Below are 20,134 nucleotides of genomic sequence, written 5' to 3'. Positions count from 1 at the left end.
TTTCAATTAACAAGTGCAAGGAGCTCTTGTTGGACCTGTGTTTCATGAGGAAAGCTTTCACTAGTCCTTAGTGATAGGTTCAAACACTTGAAAACCTGAAGAATTCAGAGTTGACATTTAGATTTTGAGGTAATAGGGCATCTTGGAGTTCAAACGTCCAGAATCTTTGCTGGGAAAGTCTTGTAATCTCGGAACAAGATCAAGCAAATTTGGAGCAAATAAAGTTGCTGAAAATGTCAGGGCATGAAATCCCAGGTGAGTCTGACCTAAATGAGTGAGTTGGGAAAATATGCATGTGAAGATGGGTTCGGTACTTTTTCCAGGTACAAGAGAGAGACTTTGGAGCAGGCAAAAGAGGTTAGGAAATGAAATCTTAAAGTAAAAGATAAGAAATAGTTAATGAAATCAACATAATTGAGCTTAGGAGCTGGGTTTTTTTTTTTTTTTTTTTTTTTGTCTTTCTAAATGGAAATAGAATCTTTATCTAATTAGAAATAAGATGGTAAGCAATGTACTTGAACAGAACATGAGATAAGGGTGGTTAATGACATGGTACTTAGTTAAAACCGGCTGCTGGAGGAAAAGCCAATTCTCAAACATTTTGAAATAGAGAGTTTGTTTCTGGACTTATAGATGGTCTGAAAGGCACAGTTTAATCCTTTTTGATGTAAATAATATTTTATGAAATATTATTTACTGAAATTGTTTCAAAGGGAAATATTTTACATTTCAATTAAAGTCACTGTAAAATCTTCTTGAATAAAAGGTGATAACATACCTCCAGGATGACTTGATTGTTTAAACGTTATTATTTATGATGCAATAAAAACTTTTTCTTCATTTTAAAAGTTTGAATCTGTCTTTGAATTTTTCTTTTTCTTAAAGCAATTGATCAAAAGATGCATTAATAATCTGAAGATTGGAAATATAAACATAATTATTACTCTGTATACTAGTCTCTGGATTTTGGAAGGAGTTTTAAAAAATTTAGCTAATTGGGTAGGACAGTAAGCCAACTTTCTTTGTATCATAGTTTTTTGGGGCAGGACTATTAACCAAATATGTATTTGATTTATTATTAGAAAGTATTAGACTTGATATATAAGTGATGGAAAAACAGGTGACTGCAAAGATTGCAAAGAGAATGTTATTAGGATGACAATACACAAAAGGGCATTGAGCTTCAGTTGATCCCTTGAGCTTCTAATTACACTTCAGAAAAAAATATGTGTAAATAGTTTTATTTGACAATGTTATTTTTTGCTCTGCTGATAGATATGTTTAACCATCTGCATAGTTGAACACTTTGGAAGGCTCTTTCATAAATGCTTTCTATAATTTATACTGAAAAGTAATTTACCTGTCTCTCTAAACTCATGATTAGTATAATGCAGGTTGCATATTGTGTACTTTAAAAAAGGTTATAAAATCCTAATGACTAAAAAAGTCAAAAGAGAAATACTTTGAAAAGTCAACTGCTAAATTTATGCAGTTTATAATGAACATGCAAAAGATGCGTGTGTACGCGTGTTAAACGATACAATCAACTTTGCCGTGTGACCTGAAACTTCAGTGAAAGATTCATTTTGAGATCTGATTAAACTGTTGAAATTCATTCTATCTCTTGATATCTTTGTTCTCTCAAAAGTAAGCTCCTTTGAAAACAGGTCATAAGAAGAAGAGAGGAATGAAGGATTATTCTACTTCATCTTCCTCTTTATTTATGACCTTCACTGTAAACATAGACCAGTCTATCTTTCATTAAACTATTGATAAATCTTGAAAGTTTTTCCATCACATCTACATTTCTTGGAGGGAACTTTCAGAGATGGAGAAATACACTGGCTCAAAAGGTAGATGTTGCTTCCATTCTTGCTGATTTTTGTTATTGCTATAACACAGGGTTTTAAATAAGAAATTATAGAGGAATCTAGATTTATAGAGGGGTTCAGAGAGGAGATAGGATTTGAACTTTGCCTGGCAGTTTTGATAAATTAGAATAAGTAGCCAGAAGAAAAAACGCCTTTGCTGGTCAAAAGAACAGCAGAGACAAAGCATGGAAATTTATGTATATATTTGCTTTATTTTTGCTATTTATGTATTTACTTGCTTTATTTTCTCCTCTCTTTAGAAACAAAGAGGATTTTTCAAAATTCTCTACTTTGCAATAGGCAATAAATAAGTTAACAGAATAGGAATAAGGTTAAGACAATATAACAGTTAAAATTTGTACACAAAATGTACGCCAGAACATGCAGAAAATCTATCAAACAGGTCACAGATTTGATTTCCAGCTTCCTAGGAGCCAAAAGAAAATAATAAATTGTTTTTACATTTATAGTGCTCAAATTTTATAGAAATGTACCAGTCATTCAACAGATGCATGAATTTCTTGATAGACATGATGACAGAAATTGAAATCATTTCTATAGATGATAAGAGACAGACCTAACTAGAAGAGAGCATTTTTATTAGAAAACACTGAGCATTAAAATGAAAAGAGTTATAGATAGAAGGAAAATAGCATTATATAACTCATCTAAGAATATTTACATAGATGATTTTCTTTTGAGCTCCTAAAGCTCATATATGCACCATGCTGCCATATATTTGTCAGAAAAACATTTCTGCAGAAAAAATTCCAAACCTATAGTAAATCTGATAATAGAAAGAAAAATAGTATAATTAAAAATATAGATTGCATAAGATCTATGTATTTACATGATTTAAATATTTACACTGTTAAAACTTCAGAATAAAAATAGATTCTTTTGAAAATTAAGCTTCTATATAGATCTTATAAGCCTACTCAAGTGCCTGTCCCAGAGTTCCTATTGAATTTTATATAGGTGTTTTGCATTCATTTTGGTTAATGAAAGGTTCAGTGCAGTCACTATGGCAGATTTGGGGAAGAGGAGAATAGAGAATAAAGAAGAGCATATGGGCGTTGATAATAATGACTTCATAAACTTCAGATCCAATGAAGTAATGACATTGCCCAAAAGTCATTTTTTATACAGGGACATAGGAATTTGGGGAAAAAAGACAAATATGTAGTAAGAAACTATTAATGTGTTTATTCTTGACTCTGATTTCCGATCAGTTTTAGGATTATATTTTATGTATTTCCAGTTTACATTTGACCTATACAAATTTCTTTGGGGCATCATTTTATTTTCTAGATTAGAAAACCCATATATTTTCTGTATTTTTATAAAATACTTAGTAATTACTAAATTATATGTGTCAAAATATCTTGTGTTGCTTAGTAACATAATCTGCAATAACACTGGTATGTAGGTAACAGAATGTTCTGGAAAAGGAGTCTATGTAAGATGCATTTAACTAAATTGATTACTTAATAAATAGCTTATCTTTATAATCACGAAAATAAAAAGGGGCAAGTACTAGTAAATTGGGTACTAATTTATGGCAGAAACTTACTAAGCTTATTTGAATCTCATAGTGTTGGCCTTCTTTCTTCCAAGAAACACAGCAAGCTGATCCCCTATTAACACCTACATGTTTTGGTTGTTTCTGCTGAACTTCTTATATTATGTTCCTTCTTGTCATTCAGTTATCAGGTTAAATATCGTCTCCAGCCTCCAGAATAAAACTAGCCAGTCTCTGTCTTAATGTGTGATTTTTAATTCTTTTAATATATCACCATAAGCCATTTTTTTGGTATATTTGTTTATTGCCTATTTCACTGCAATAAAATGTTCCCTTCCTGAGATGAAAGGCCATAGCTGACTTGTTTATTGCTTTATTTCCAGTGTGTAGATCCATAGCTAACATATACTATGTTCTCACAAGTTTAATATGCTGAGAAAAAACAAGCATAAAATGCACAGTCGTATTCCTATGTGTCTATGCAATTTACATTTATTCTAATGTGAAAATTAGTTGAGCATAAAGTAGCGGCATTGAACATGATCAGTACAAAACAAAATAAAACAAGAAGCTTTAACTAAAATAACCACTAGCAAATAAATGTTGTCTCAAATTGAAACAGATCTTTTTTCAAGAAGAATAATAGTTGACATAGAGTCTCTTTATGAGATTGGAAGGAGTGCATTGTTATTCAAAATTAGACAGTTTGTTCCTCCTCATTTTCTCTAGTTCTGTGTTACAGTGACTCTGGTTGGATTGCCTAGATGAGCTCTCAGATGATCTAAGAATGAAAAGGCAGGCAGCTAATCTAACAAATGAAACTTAGAGCAGCAGAATTTAAGGAGACAAGCTCGTGAAAGAGTCAAAGGGTTGGTTCTTGTTGGTAATGGGAGGCTAATTTGAGAGGATTCAGACATAATGCTAAGGTTCTAAGTTTGATGGGTGGCGGTGCATCTAATATAATTACATCTAGATAAATTGTGAGGGGTAAAATAGGTTATTTTGGAAGAAGGAGAAATGTAATGCATTTATCTTTGGATAAATTGGATTTGTGATAACAATGAGGTATCTAAATACTAATGTATTCATTTAGTACAATTTATTTTACATGATTGTTTTAGATATGGAGGATATAGCTCCTGCCTTTGATGAATTCTCATTTCTTTGGGAAATATAGCGATATGCTTATTTATATTTGTATATATTAGGCATATGCTCCTTATTGGGTAATTGCGAAAATTAAAAACATAAATATGCCAAACACGTGGAGCAGTTCATGGCACATAGTTTACACTTCATATTCCTGTTACCACAATCATCACCACCACAATTTTAGTTTTAAACCTCATCCTAATTGTTATTTATCATCATAGTGATGATAAGCTGAATTCATGTGATTATCGTGGGATTTGAAAAAAAATTGGGGAGACACTTGAGACTAAATTGGTGTTTGCTTGTATTGAGTGAGGAAGGAGAAAGAGATTGTGAAAACTTAATTTCTTGCTTGGATGACTGAGAGAATAGGATCCTTAACTGATTTAGAGAATGTTGGCTGGGGAACCATTTCGGGAATAGGAATATAATGAGACTGATTTAAAACAATTATTCTAAACTGTAATTGTATATTTTGATGAAAATGTCTAAGACTTAAATTATAAAATTGAGACTAGACCTTAGGAGAGAGAAAACTAGGATGGAAATAAAGCTTTAGAACTTATTAAGACATAAATGTTATATGATATTGTGAATAGGTGAGATTATACAAAGATGGTTGGTAAAGGAAGAAGACAAGAAGAATGATGATGGAGTATAAAGTCTGAGCAGAAATAAAAGAAACTGAGATGAGTCCATGGGAGAGAGAGAAGACGAAGATGACAGAGTTTTCAGAGGAATTCATGGTGGGAATTTCTGTGTAAATGGGTGAGAAGTATTGAAGGAAAGAACAGACAAATAGCAAGGATTTGGTGAGTTAAGCCTGGAACTAAGGTGCTAAATGAGAAAGAATACAACGGGAGAATCACTGAGAATAAGGTGCCAGGAGAAGATGAAATTATAGAGTATAACTTTAAGAAGCTTAAAACAGTAGAAATGTTATAAAGCCCTGGAAAATGACCATACTTTGGAAGTGGAAGAAAGGAGAGTTGGAAAAAAGAGGTAGTTACACCACAACAGCTCTTTGAGATAAATATAATTTTTCCTTTTCACAAATGGAAAGTGAATTTCAGTGAAGGAAAGAATGAAAGTGCTCCAATAAAAGGGGTATGTCTGAAGAAGATGAGGACTTGGATTACTAGAGTAACTTTAAAGAGCAGAAATGCAGATGTACCTTTCTGGAAGAAAAAGTAGGTGAGTGAGTGTAATGACAAATTTGTTGGATTACAGAGAGTGGGTAATGAGCTCTTGCAAGATGGATCTTTGAAGCAAAGGGGGACTTTATTTGGCTAAGAGTTAAGGTGGAGCTATATGTGGAGTATTGAATCCATGAAAGATAAATTAAAAGATTGGCTAGCTGCAGCTGCAGTGAAGTTAGACAAGAAATAGTGTCTGTGAGTGTGGGAAAGCAACAGGGAAAAAAAAAATACACTTTGGGAGGCTAAGGCAGTGGATCACCTGAGGTCAGGAGTTTCAGACCAGCCTAGGCTAACATGGTGAAATCCTGACTCAGCTAAAAATACAAAATTATCTGGGTGTGGTGGCTCATGCCTGGAATCCCAGCTACTTGAGAGGCTGAGGCTAGAAAATCACTTGAGCCTGGGAGGCAGAGGTTGCAGTGAGCCAAGGTCACACCATTGCACTCCAGCCTGGGCAAGAAGAGCAAAACTCCATCTAAAAAAAAAAAAAAAAATTGCAGGCTAATTATGAAGTCAGTTTTCACGGAGATGTGACTGAGTTTGAGGGAGTGTGAGTATATGAATGTGTAAGCATGTGTGCATATGTGTTATTGGCATGTTTGCATTTTAGGTAGCGATTGTTATTCTGCAATATTTAGTCTTCATCATGTGATACTACCGCCAAAATCCTACTTCAGCTAGTTGTCTTTAGATTGTATGCCACTGGACTGTAGAAGAACTAGAAGAGAGTGTATGTTTTGTTACCAACCCATGCAGCCTTTGAAAAACAATGGAACACCCAGGCTCCACTGCCTGTAAATCTTTGTAGTGGTATATTCTGTGTAATAGCAGGAAAGCATCCACGTATACCACTGACCATATAGTATGAATGTGATAGAACTGTGAGACTGAAATGGTGAGGACCCACTTTCATTTGACTCTATTTGAAAAAGGCAAAATAAGGTTGGTATCAATGTTTACCCACTGAAATATTTCAAGACATTCGGATAATTTGTGATTGAGATCAGGGTTTGTGTTATTGTGTTATTATTGTCATTAAAAATAATGAAAAAAAACAAAACACAATTAGGCATTTACTAAACACCACTAAGGGGCAGAGCTAGGGTTTCAATCAAGGAGTATCTGAATCGTTTCTTGATCATTATATGTTACACATGTCTACTTTAAAAGAGCTACTTTTTTAAAAAATAAAAATAGAATTTTCAGGGAGAATACTTTAAATATTAACGATTTATATCCATATGCAAAAATTAGTGACAAATTTTATTACTAAGAAAATATTTTATTCACAGTCCATTTTATAGCTGATGTATCTACTTTTCTATAGATGCTGTATTTTACAAAAAAATTATGTAGCTTTATGTACAACGTAGTGCTTTCTATTTTGGTGCATCGTGATTCCTCTTATCCTGCCTACCCTCACGCTCTTATGATATTTCCATCATACCTACATTCCTGACACTTTTATTGAAGGTGATAAAGCTCTGAACAAGTAGTTGAAAGTAAATGGGTTCTACTAAATTCAAGAATGTTTTGACCATTAACCTTCGGTTTGAAGTTTTAGGTGACCAAAAACTAGCATAAAGAAATATAGATTTACCTCTACAAAATACACATTAAAGAGATGTTTAAGCAATTGATGCTTTGCTGATTCAAAGGATATTTCCTCTTCAGTGTTTCTAACTTAACAAATTACATGTAAAAGCCATAAACTCCTTTATATTATCCATAAACATAATAAAAAATGTTACACCACATAACTTTGACTTAGACAATAATTCTAGGCTTAGCCTTAGGGTTTGAAGAGAAAATTATTCTTGTTACACATTTTAATTATGCTATAAACTTTGGGAAATAGCTATTGATCTTCAGCATCTGGCATCAAAAAGTTGTTTCTTTCTTGTTCTATAGCCACTGAAAGTTTGCCACATAGGCTAAAAATTAAGGATGAAGTTTTTTTGTTTTTTTGTTTTTTTAATTTGAATAACTTAAATGTTAGGAGACAAAATATTATCTTCTCTCTACATGTTTCTGCTGAAAACTAGAAACATACATTTGAGCTAATAAATACACTAACTTGGCCAGGCAGAGTGGCTTACGGCTGTAATCCCAGCACTTTGGGCTGCCAAAGCAGGTGGATCACCTGGGGTCAAAAGTTCAAGACCAGCCTGGCCAACATGGCAAAACCCTCTCTCTACTAAAGATACAAAACCCTGTCTCTACTAACAATAGCCGGGTGTGGTGATACATGCCTGTAGTCCCAGCTACTTGTGAGGTTGAGGCAGGAGAATCGCTTGAACCCAGGAGGTGGAGGTTGCAGTGAACCAAGATCATGTCACCTCACGCCAGCCTGGGCGGCAGAGCCAGACTCCACCTCAAAAAAATAATAATCATAAAAGAAATACACTACCTTGATTTAAGAAAATAAAAATAGCCAGTGCTATTTTTGATGATTTTAATATTTGAGTATAGAAATATGGGGTCCTAAGCAGGATATCTTTTTGGAAATTACAGGATTGTTCTTCAAAGCTTATAATATGAAATGGTGAACATTGTGATTATCATTTTGGAAGCCATTATTTCACAAATTTTCATACTTGAATCGGTAATATGTGTTAAAACCTCATGCGATTAAAATTAAGCAGATATTCTAATATCTGTGATGCTAATTATGATAAGAGTAGCTACTAACTAGTAAACTAGTTTTAGGGAATGGGCATTACTATAAATACTTTACATATATGGCCAGATTTAAGAGTCACATCCACCACATGAAAATGGTCCTTTATTTCCCCATTTTACAGAAGGCTCCATGAGGTTGAATACTTTACTCAGGATTATGCAGAAAGTAGGTGGCAGAGCCAGGGCTTCAAACTGTCTGACTCATATAATGACGGTCTACTTGAATGGAGATAGGCTCCTTCAGTTGCCTATTTTGGCAAGTTGAAAACTCAAATTTAAAGCATTTCATTTAAGTAGATTCAGATTTAAATTTAAACATACTAAATTTTGTATTATACCTTTGTTCATCCAACAGAGATTTATTTGTTGAAATATGATTATGTAGCAGGCATAGTGTTAGTAACTGCTGAAGCTAAGCTAAATTCAAAGAGACAGGGATTATAGCCACTCATCATTTACCCAGGGAAACATTACACTGTAATGTGAAAAACAAACAAAGAAACAAATGATTCATGCGCACGTGCATGCGCGTGCGCGCGCGCGCACACACACACACACACACACACACACACACACACACTCTCCATGTAGTTTCAGGCTTCTCTGATAAACATTCTGAAATTGCTCCTTGAATTTTCAATATCTAATTAAAGGTATGGTAGCTTCTGTTTGATTCTGTGTTACCTTGTTCGGTGAGTTTGGAGAACTCAGTGTCCTTTGTAACTCCAATCATTCATTAAAGATGCTATTTTGAAAGCATTGTCTGGGAGTTTGTATTGACTTTTCTTGCAATTGGACATCCCCAATCTCACAGTGAGAACAAATGAATATAATTTTCATCCATTTCTTCTCTACACGTTTCTTCTTAACCCATAGTGCAATTAAATCCAGTGGTTAAAGAATCTGTTGAGGATTTTATGTATGAAATGCTCTGATAGTGGCTATGGATGTAATGGTTTGCATTAATCTATTTAACTTAGTTATATGTAATGAATGAAACTAAAACTCAATCTGTCTCTCTCTCTCTCTCTCTCTCTCTCTCTCTCTCTCTGTGTGTGTGTGTGTGTGTATTTCTTTTTATATTAAAGTACAAGGATATATTTTTAGGATTATGTGTAATAATGTGCCTTTGCCAATTTAGTGCTTTTGAACATACATTAGTCATGGAATTTAGGCATGTTTTAAAGTTTACATTTTGAATAAAATGAAATCTGGGAAGCCTATTATATGCCAGGTACTTTCTATCATACCTGTATTCCTGACACTTTTATTTAAGTCACTCAGAATTTTATTTGTCACCCCATTTCATTCTCACAACAACATCTAAAGAGACTATTAGCTTTTACATTATAATATTCATGCATGCCATTCTGCTTGGAAGGAAACATATGGAAAGAGGGAAATTTAAGCAGAGTAGGTGATACTTTCTTCCTCCTCAATGAATAAAGAGTTCCGCAGTCAAATAAATGGAAAGGGAATTTCAAGGATAAGAAGCCAGATGTTCAGAGGCATACTGGCATGACTGGTGTGTTTGGAGAATTTTAAACATTAGTTAATGATATATGCCTAGCAAACATTAAGTTACTGGAGTGCTGTTTTTCCTGGGCTGGCATAATACAAGTCTCCAGCCTACTAATTACAGTGGAGTTAGAAGGCTAACAAAATTTTAAACAGACTGGATGGTCGTATGCTGTTTTCACTTCATCTTGGTACAGGAGTACCTATATAGTTAAGACTTTGTGCCTGTTCACCAGATGGCACATGAGTACATGTGCACATGTTATAGATGTTATCCACATTTTCAATGAACTGCTTTTGTGGAAAGCTCCAAATTCTCATCATAAACTTACTCTTATATGAGAACAGAATATCAATGCTTCTTGACTACAGTCTCCCCTACTGATGCTTAATGTGCCAAGTGAAAATACTTGCTTAGTGGACAGTAAGGCAGCATGGAGATTTCCTATCCCTGTTTCCTGCCAAATTGACAGGTTGCACTGCAGCAGGTGCACAGCAAAGTGATTAAGAGTGTAAGGGCTGAAAAAACATGTGTGATGTGACTGTGGGCATTTTATGTGAATGACATATCATGGCAAGTATCGGCCTCAAGAGATTATAAATGGGCTCTAGGGTGTGAGGGCAATCTATGTGTGTGTAAAAGCATCATTGAGAAGGTGCGTACTCAAGAAAAAATAGCCTTGACTGGGAGTCTTTACACAAATGAAGTACATTGCAATTCAAGCTACATTTTTTAAATATTTTACAAATGTCCTATTTTTATGAGTAGGTGCAATACACATATGTGTTGAACAGTGTGATTGTTTGACTGCTGAGCAAGTCACTAAGCTGCCAGGGCAGTGAGAGCCTGCGCTCTTAAAATTCATGATAGAAGCTCACACCTCTAATCCTAGCACTTTGGGAGGCTGATAAGGGAGGCTCCCTTGAGGGCTGGAGTTTGAGACCAGCCTGGCAACACAGTGAGACCCCGTCTTTACAAAAACAAAAATTAGCTGGATGTGGTGGCATACACCTGTAATCCCAGCTACTTGGGGGCCGAAATGGGAAGATTGCTTGACCCTAGGAAGTCAAGGCTACAGTGAGCAGTGACTGCACCACTGCACTCCAGCCTAGGTGACAGTGTGAGACCCTGTCTCAAAAAAAAAAAAAAAATCACAATTGGGGAAAAAAATACAGTATTATTATTTAATAATCCAATTCATTTAACACCACATTTAGTATATATTATCAACCTCTCCAATACTGGATTTCTCACTTTACATGTAAGAAAATAAACAGTATAAATGCCATTGCATTATTTATTTTTCAAAAATGATCAAAAAGCAGGATTGGAAATAGTAGACTTTGGAGGGTAAATAAATAGTTGTTCACCATGTACACACATGCACACACATACAAACACACACATACATTTGCATAGAAATTCAGGAGAAATATAGGCTTCTAATAACCATTCAGTGAACTAGTTGAAAGACCCCAGATTAAGAATTTTTGTGTTTATGTACATTTTTAAGAGACAGAGTTTATAGATTTTATCTAATTTTCATAGTAATCAATAATCCCAACAGTATTAAGATGATTTCTAAAGTTCTTTCTGTATCTAAAATTGTGTAATTCACTTTATATCCTAATATATTCCTGTTAAAACGTATTTGCTTTTCTCCAGAGAAATTTAAATATATTTTATTTCCCCCCTAAAAAAATGTGTCCCTTACTTTATCACTAAAATAACTAAAATTTGTGGTTATAACATTGTAACAAAAATAATTTTTGGCATTTAAAAGCAATCTCAAAGTAACATCTTGCTGGTAATGATTAAGGTGGAATGTTATTTGCCTATTTTTCATTTTACATGGACCATTAAAACCAAATGTGAAAGTGATAAATGCTTAGGAGAAATGAAAAAGACCTCAATCTTGCTTATGGTAATAATTTTATTTTTAAAAGTTTCCTGTTACTTATGAGTACTCAGAAGAGATAAAAGTGAAACCTTGGTTTCTTTGGGGTTTCAAATGTGTATTTCAAGAATTATACAAAAATAATATTTTAACCAGGTTTATTTCTATCATACCTATTATAAAGTACAAAATATTTTCATTTTATGTGATCAGATAATAGCACAAATAATCTTGTATTTTAGTAGCATAATACATTTTGCACAAAATATACAAACCTTGTCTCTTTGTTATTATATGTGCAAAGCTAGGAAAGGATAGTGAATAGGATTTGAACTCTTTTTTTTTATTATTATACTTTAAGTTCTGGGGTATATGTGCAGATCTTAGAGGATTGTTGCATAGGTATATACATGCCATGGTGGTTTGCTGCCTCCATCCCCCAGTCACCTACATTAGGTATTTCTCCTAATGTTATCCCTCCCCAACCTCCCCACCCGCTGCTATCGCTCCCCTAGTACCCCACCCCCCAACTGACTCCAGTGTATGATGTTCTCCTCCCTGTGTCCATGTGTTGTCATTGTTCAACACCCACTTAGGAGTAAGAACATGCAGTGTTTGATTTTCTGTTATTGTGTCAGTTTGCTGAGAATGATGGTTTCCAGATTCATCCATGTTCCTGCAAAGGACATGAGCTCATCCTTTTTTATGGCTGCATAGTATTCCATAGCATATATGTGCCACATTTTCTTTATCCAGTCTATCCTTGATGGGCATTTGGGTTGGTCTTCACTATTGTAAACAGTGCCACAATGAACACACGTGTGCATGTGTCTTTATAACAGAACAATTTATAATCCTTTGGGTATATACCCAGTAATGGAATTGCTGGGTCAAATGGTATTTCTATTTCTAGATCCCTGAGGGATTGCCACACTATCTTCCACAATGGCTGCACTAATTTATACTCCCACCAACAGTGTAAAAGCGTTCCTATTTTTCCACATCCTCTCCTATTGTAAGGCTCCATGAGAGCAAAACAGAGACAGGACCCATGGAAAAAGCCGCGAAGCTGCTGATATTTTGTTTGTTTTATACTCTTCAACTTGTTTGCTACATTTCCTTTTTTCCATGCCTAACCATCCTCTATCTACTTTCCCCTCTGTCCCTCCCGCCATGTAACTTTCTTATAATACTTTGGCATAAAATGAACCAACAAAATTGTTCACAGTAAATGGTTATAAAATATTTGTAATGGTAGAATTATATGCATAGGTAGGAGATATAGTTTTGTGTGATATCACCTGCTCTTTGTCCCTCAAAAATATTACTAGATGACCACTGTCAATATTTAAAGTAGAGTTGTTATTATTCCTGCTTCTTCTTCAATTTTTTCCTCATTTACTATTTCTAGGTAACACTGGAAATTCCACAGACTGAGAATATTTATAGCTAAATGAATTCTTTTGGCTTTGTTAATGATTTATTATCCTTGTCTGTTATACTGAATTTCAATAGCCATCTTTTGTGAGGGAGCCCAGCCCACAGGGGAGGAATTTGTGACAGGGATATTTCTTGTGTTCTGTCTTAGTTGGCTTGGGCTGCTTTAACAAAATACCATAGATTGGGTGCTTTAAACAATAGATATTTATTTATCATCATTCTGGAAGCTAGGAAATTCAAGATTAAGGCATTAGCAATGCAGATTTGGTGAGGGCTCTTTTCCTGGCTTGCAGATGGCTACCTTCTTGCTTTTTTCTCACCTGGCTGGCAGAGAAAGCACTGGGCTTTCTTCTTCTTTTTATAAAAACATGAATCCCATTATGAAGGCCATAACCCCAAGACCTTGTCTAAACCAAATTATCACCAAAATGTCACCACCTCAAATATCATCACATTTATCTTGGCCAGCTGAAACTGCTTAAAATTGCAAGACATAGATTTTAGAGGGACACAAACATTCACTCCATAAGATGTACTATTCTGAGAAGCTACTTAGATTCTTACCTTTTAGATCTATTTTCATATATTTTATAGCTGTGTAGATCTCAGTATGCAAAACTTTAGATCTCAGTAATTCAATACTGGCAGTTAACAAACTTATGAAGTTGGTCAGTGCATCCTTAGAGATGAATTAAAGTGATCCTTCAGTTATCTTTAATTGAGAATTTCTTTGATAAATCAGCATGTGAAATAGACAATTCTTCGGTCTCTGTTCAATTCTCAATTCTTCCAATTTCAGGCTTTCAGAAAAGGCTCTCCCATCTCCCCCATCCCCCAAAATCCAGCAAAAAAGAAAAACATGAGTTCCAGGAATTTTGTTAACTTTTAACTTTGATTTTTAGGATTCACTTGAGTTTTATCTTCTCAGTATTAAAAATACAGCTTCCTTAGGTTAAAGAGTCATAACTATTGGTGCCTGTAGATATCCTGAAGGTTGAAGGCATTGTGATGTAGAATATAGATTAGAATTGTTAAGTAACATTGCAAGGGAGAGTTAGTAAGACCAATGGATAGCAGCTAGAGGTCAAAAGACTTTACCTGAATGTCAGGAGGACTTTTGCATAGTGTAAGGATGATATGATTTTTCCTCATAAAAAATAAAAAAACTCACTGTCATAAGACAGTTAATTCCTTACAAATAATTATAGCCCAGCATAAGTGGAATAAATGATATAGAGGAGACTCATGTAGTTAGATATGGTGGCTTTTTAGAGCACTTCCAAAACCAGAGTGTACTTAAATATTAGCTTTCTACGTATACATTTGACAATGAACTTAACAATGAAAACAAAGTGATATACATGGACCTCTAAATGGTTACGTCATGTCTGATTTTGAAACAGCTTTTCAATAAACTCTAAGTATATAATATGCTAAATGTATAGACACAGTCTAGCAAGACCTTTGAAAACAAGCAAATTTCATAAAGTATTTTGAGAGAAAAAGTGTATGATTAGACTCAATGCTTAATGTGCAGTAAATTATTGATTGCCAAATTGCAAACTCATTAATGCAATTTTTTTTCTGAATAATTTTTTTTCTCCACCTTAATGAATCTACTCACTGGGATTTGGCCAACCTGTTGAATTACTGTCCTCTGAGAAAATTTATGGCCTTGCCAACTAGAGCTACTTAAAAAACTCTGTGAGAGAATATGTTGCTATGAAAAATCCAAACTGCTGCAAAAACCTACATGTTCTGGATATGGCTTTCAAAACTAACTTAATTTATAGCTTTTGCTTTCTGGGATTACATTTCTTATGTTGCTCTGTGCCTAATGTCTATGATTGTTGTTTAATTCATTTATGGAGATGAAAGGCCTCTCAATCCCTCTTGAATATTTTCTCTTTAGCAGTAACCTCGATATCTGTTCCACTGCCCTTTTCTATGTGCCCCTGTACACTGCAGCAAGGATAGCTTAGATTTCCTGTAGCCCCCACCCCTTCTGCTATTCATTAAAGACATTAATATTTGATATCTGACTTTTTTCATACCTCAAAAGACATATGAAATTAAAAAAATCAGTTAAATTGAAAAGGGGCCATGTGATCATAAACGAATATGTATAGTGAAGAAGAGGACCCAATGTGTCCATGCCAGGCATTGGTGCAGACCGTTAGTGGCCGGGAATACTTGTATAATATCCTGTATTACTGCCTTTCTTCAATCTCAGTAAGCATATTTAGCTAAAGTTATTTCATGTAGCCCTACAAAAGAAAAAGTTGATAGCTTTTCCAGTACAGGACAAGCCAGAACAGCATTGTATTTTTTCAAGGTTGTACAAGCTTAACTAGTCTTCCAGGGCAGAAGTAGAGCTTTCAAGGTATTTTTTTCTTGCTCGAATATCTGTCTTTATATTTTTAGTTTATTCATCTTAGTTAATGTGGCATGGAGAATAAGTAAGATAAGTCTACTTTGTTAGGGAACACCTTGACTACAGACTACCACAGTTTTAATTGCAAAGATGAAGAAGCAGCCTAATTTTGCTCCCTAAGGCAAATTTCCTGGCTTACCCCTTCATTGTAGATTGGCACAATACTGTCTCCAATTGAAAAGCAGAAAGGATTAGGCTTCTTATGTTCAATGCCTTTGTCTTTTTAATATGCACATTCTTAAGTGGCTCTGGTTATGGCCTCAAAACATAAATTTTTAAAATAATTTTTTTTCCTATGGAGGTAACCTCAATTATATGCCTCATTTATAATTTTGAAATGTAAATCAGTTTCGTTTTCATATGATGCTCAGATTTGAATGTATTATATTTTAATACACAGAGCAGTATATTTTATATAAGTACTTGTTTCAAAGGAACTAAAAATCAACATCTATAACTTCAGGTGAATGACATATTATTCATAATATTTTTTGGCCTCACTACTCATCTCTCCAACTACACAGTCCCATTGTTGTTACTCTTCTTTCGTCTTCAGGGGGTCTGCTGCCAGGGAGCAGGCTTTTATTGGGAAAGGACAAAGGCTCAGGGGCTGGGTGCCCCAGAGGCTGCTGCGTTCTGGGCTGCTGTCTCCAACATTGCAGCAGCTCGCGCCTCCTGCTTCTGTCTTTGTTTTTCCTCCTTGAGACGCTTGGGCTCCTTCTTCTCCAGGTCCTGGAGCAGCTCCTGGAAGCGGGCGCTCCTTGGGTCCATGTGGCAGCCCGGCGCTCCTGGGCCTCCGCCTGCAGTGGGGCCCTCCTGTCCTTGTCAGCCTCTGCCTTCTCCCTGCGCTCCGGCTGCCGCCGCCATGTCCCAGTCACCTTTGGCATCTTGGCCATGCACTCTGCGATGTGCGGCTCCCGCTCCTGACGCTTCTGCTGTTCGGCCAGTGGTCGCCAAGCTTGGGTGCCATTCGCGCTCCTTGGCCTCCAGCTCCCGCAGCTGCTCCGTCGGCGGCCACAGCGAACCGGGTCCACCCGGAGGCAGCGCCGGGACGCGCAAACTGCTTCGCTGCGCAGCGCGGCCTCAGCGGCCATGGGGTCAGGAGGTCCTCGGGGTCTGGCCGCGGGGGTCCTGGCCTGCGGCGCGGGGGCGGGGGCGCCCGGTAGCCACGGGAACCCGGGCCCAGGGTCGCCGCCAGCCCCAGCAGGCTCCTTACTCTTCCTTATAGCAAAACTTCTTTAAATAATTGTCCTTCTTTCTTTTTTTTTTTTTTTACCCCATTTATTTATTTTATTGCATTTTAGGTTTTGGGGTACATGTGAGGAACATGCAAAATTGTTGCATAGGTACACACGTGGCAGTGTGATTTGCTGCCTTCCTCCCCATCACCTAAATCTGGCATTTCTCCCCTTGCTATCTCTCCCCAGCTCCCCACCCCCCACCCTCCCTCCCCTATTTCCCCCCAACTGACCCCAGTGTGTAGTGCTCCCCTCCCTGTGTCCATGTGTTCTCATTGTTCAACACCCGCCTATGAGTGAGAACATGCGGTGTTTGATCTTCATTTCTTACCTCATATTTTATCTAAAGCCTATTTTCATCAGGTATTTGCTTCAACTATACCCAAAGCTGGTCTTATCAGCATCACTAATTACCTTCACATTCTCAAATTCATTAGTGAATTCTCAGTCTTCATCTTGCTTGATCGATGGGCAACATTTGACCGTATTGGTCACTCCATCCTTCCTGCATCCCTGGCCTTAGGGTGCCGTGCTGTCTTGCTTGGCTCCTAACTTACTAGTCACTCCTTGTCAATCTCCTTTGCTGTTTCACCTACTTACTCCTGCCCTCTTAATATTGGAGTGCCCCTGGGCTCAACCCGTGATCCTCTCTGGCTTCCATTCTTCCCTTGTGAGGTATCAGCTCTATGTCACTGATTCTCACCTCTCCATTTCAGTCCTGTCCATTCTTTGGAACCCTAGAGTCCTATGGCCAATTACATACTCATCATATCTACCTAGATATTATTAAACATCTCAATCTATGCTATACTTCTGATAGTCTCTCCCAAATCTATTCTGGTATTGCACATCTCATTTGGAAGTAACTCTTCCAGTTGCTCAGTCTAAAAGCAAAACAAAAAACCCAAGTTACAAAGAAGCAAAAACAAAAACCATAAAATTCTATCCTTCTTTATAGCCTGCATATAGTCCACTTGGAAACACAGTATCTCTGTCCACATACATCCAGGTTTTGATTTTTTTTTTTCATTTTCGCTAATGCCATTTGATCTTGACTGCCATCATCTCTTGTTTGCAATATCTGACTAGAATGGTGATACGTTACCTTACTTCTACCCTTGCATCTCTCGCTACAGACACAATGACCATCTTAGAACATAACTGAAGGGCTTTTATTTTAGGGCTTTAAACTAGCTCTTCCCTCCACCTAGATTATCCTTCTCACAGGTTTCCTCTTGGCTTTACTCCTTCACCTTCCTTAAGTCTTTGCTCAAATATTACTTCTTAATTAGATATATTAGTTTCTTCAGGCTGCCATAAAAAATTTCTACAAATTGAGTGCCTCAAAACAAAAGAGAATTATTTTCTTATAGTTCTGGAAACCAGAAATCTGAAACCAAGGTACTGATGGGGTTAGATCTATATTGAGGCTCTGAGGAAGAATCTACATCATGCCCTCTCTCTTTGATTCTGGTGGCTGATGGCAATCCTTGGACTTCCTTGGCTTGAAGCTTCATAACTCTAATTTCTACCACTGTCTTCAAATGGCATTTCTGTCTTTTTTCTGTGTCTTAACTCTCCCTCTGTCATTCTCTTATAAAGACACCTATTGCTGGATTCAGAACCCACACTGCATCCAAGATGATCTCATCTCAAGATACTGCTTTACTTCTAAAGAGACCCTATTGCCAAATAAGGTCAAAAATCATAGGTTCCAGGAAGACACATCCTTTGAGGAGCTGCCAGTCATGACATTAAGCTTAGCACAACATGATATTCCACTTCTATTAACAGACTATCTGTTTAGAATTTCAGTTTCCCTTCTCGCCCTCCTTTTTACATTGTCTACAATATGTTATTCAAAATCTAGGATTTTGAACATTTTGTGTTTTAGAATTTAGAATTTTTCAGATTTTAGGAAGATTGTATAATGCATACAACATATTACACAATAGCCTGAGTAGGGCTTGCGGCATCATACCATAATCACACTTACTCATGTTCCTGGGGTGAAACATATGGATGTTTGCATTTGGCATAAATACAATATATAAGTAGGTTTATATCAGTTAAGGTCAGGGTTTGTTCCCCAACTAGTTTGTACAAAACTTACAAGAAAATTTTCAAGTTTTTATGTTTGTTGATTTATTATTTACTTGTTTATTATGCTTGTCTTTGTTTATCCAACTTGTACTGTATGTGGGCAGCATCTTTGAGTATTTGCCAGTTTTATTACCGGATGTATCCGAGGCTCCTAGAACAGTCACTGGCATGGCGTAGGTACTCAATAAATACTTGAGCATCTTCTAATGCTGCTCACCGCTGGAAACTTCTCTAGAAATCTGGGTCGGATAAATATGTACAGATAACAAGAGAGAAATGCAATTTCAAAGAGAGATAGATGGAGAAATGAAGTTTAACATATCTTGTAGACCTGCTGCTATATTTTATTTCAGATTTGCCAGATTTGGGGGAAGGCCTTTGGTAAATGAGCATTTGTGAATTGAATAGTTGAATTATTTAATCGTAGGTATTTACCTCAAATGCTTTTGCAGGGATAAATTTTACGTGTGACAACAAGATTTGTTTTCTGTTTTGTGTAGCTTTAATAGTTTTTAAGAATAAGTCAGAAAAGAAACTGTTTATTCCTGTATTTAAGGTGATACAGAACATGTGATATTCCACTTACATTAAGTAACATAGTTGAATTTTCCAACCTTCTAATTTACCAGTGATTTTCCTAATCGGCCCAATTGTTTTTTTTTTTTTTCCCCCTTTTTTTTTTTTTTCATTTTAGGTTTTGGGGTACATGTGAAGAACATGCAAAATTGTTGCATAGGTACACACGTGGCAGTGTGATTTGCTGCCTTCCTCCCCATCGCCTACATCTGGCATCTCTCCCCTTGCTATCTCCCCCCACCCCCCACCGTCCCTCCCCTATTTCCCCCCAACTGACCTCAATGTGTAGTGCTCCCCTCCCTGTGTCCATGTGTTCTCATTGTTCAACACCCGCCTATGAGTGAGAACATGCGGTGCTTGATCTTCTGCTCTTCTGTCAGTTTGCTGAGAATGATGGTTTCCAGGTTCATCCATGTCCCTACAAAGGACCCAAACTCATTGTTTTTGATGGCTGCATAATATTCCATGGTGTATATGTGCCACATTTTCCCTATCCAGTCT

General features: G+C 36.2%; 1 protein-coding gene and 1 pseudogene across 8 annotated transcripts in view; one reads left to right on the top strand and one right to left on the bottom strand.

Annotated features, from left to right (window-relative positions):
* Positions 1–20,134, top strand: part of NAALADL2 (N-acetylated alpha-linked acidic dipeptidase like 2) — a 1,348,438-nt gene that overhangs the window by 423,691 nt on the left and 904,613 nt on the right. The gene's annotated exons all lie outside the window — the stretch shown is intronic.
* Positions 16,320–20,134, bottom strand: part of LOC116536528 — a 14,725-nt pseudogene continuing 10,910 nt past the window's right edge.

The sequence above is a fragment of the Sapajus apella genome, unplaced genomic scaffold, assembly GCF_009761245.1.
Source record: "Sapajus apella isolate SASKATOON/1434 unplaced genomic scaffold, GSC_monkey_1.0 scaffold101, whole genome shotgun sequence".
Taxonomy (NCBI): Eukaryota; Metazoa; Chordata; class Mammalia; order Primates; family Cebidae; genus Sapajus; species Sapajus apella.
Note: the sequence above shows the minus strand (reverse complement) of the source record. Positions and strands in the feature narration are given on the sequence as shown.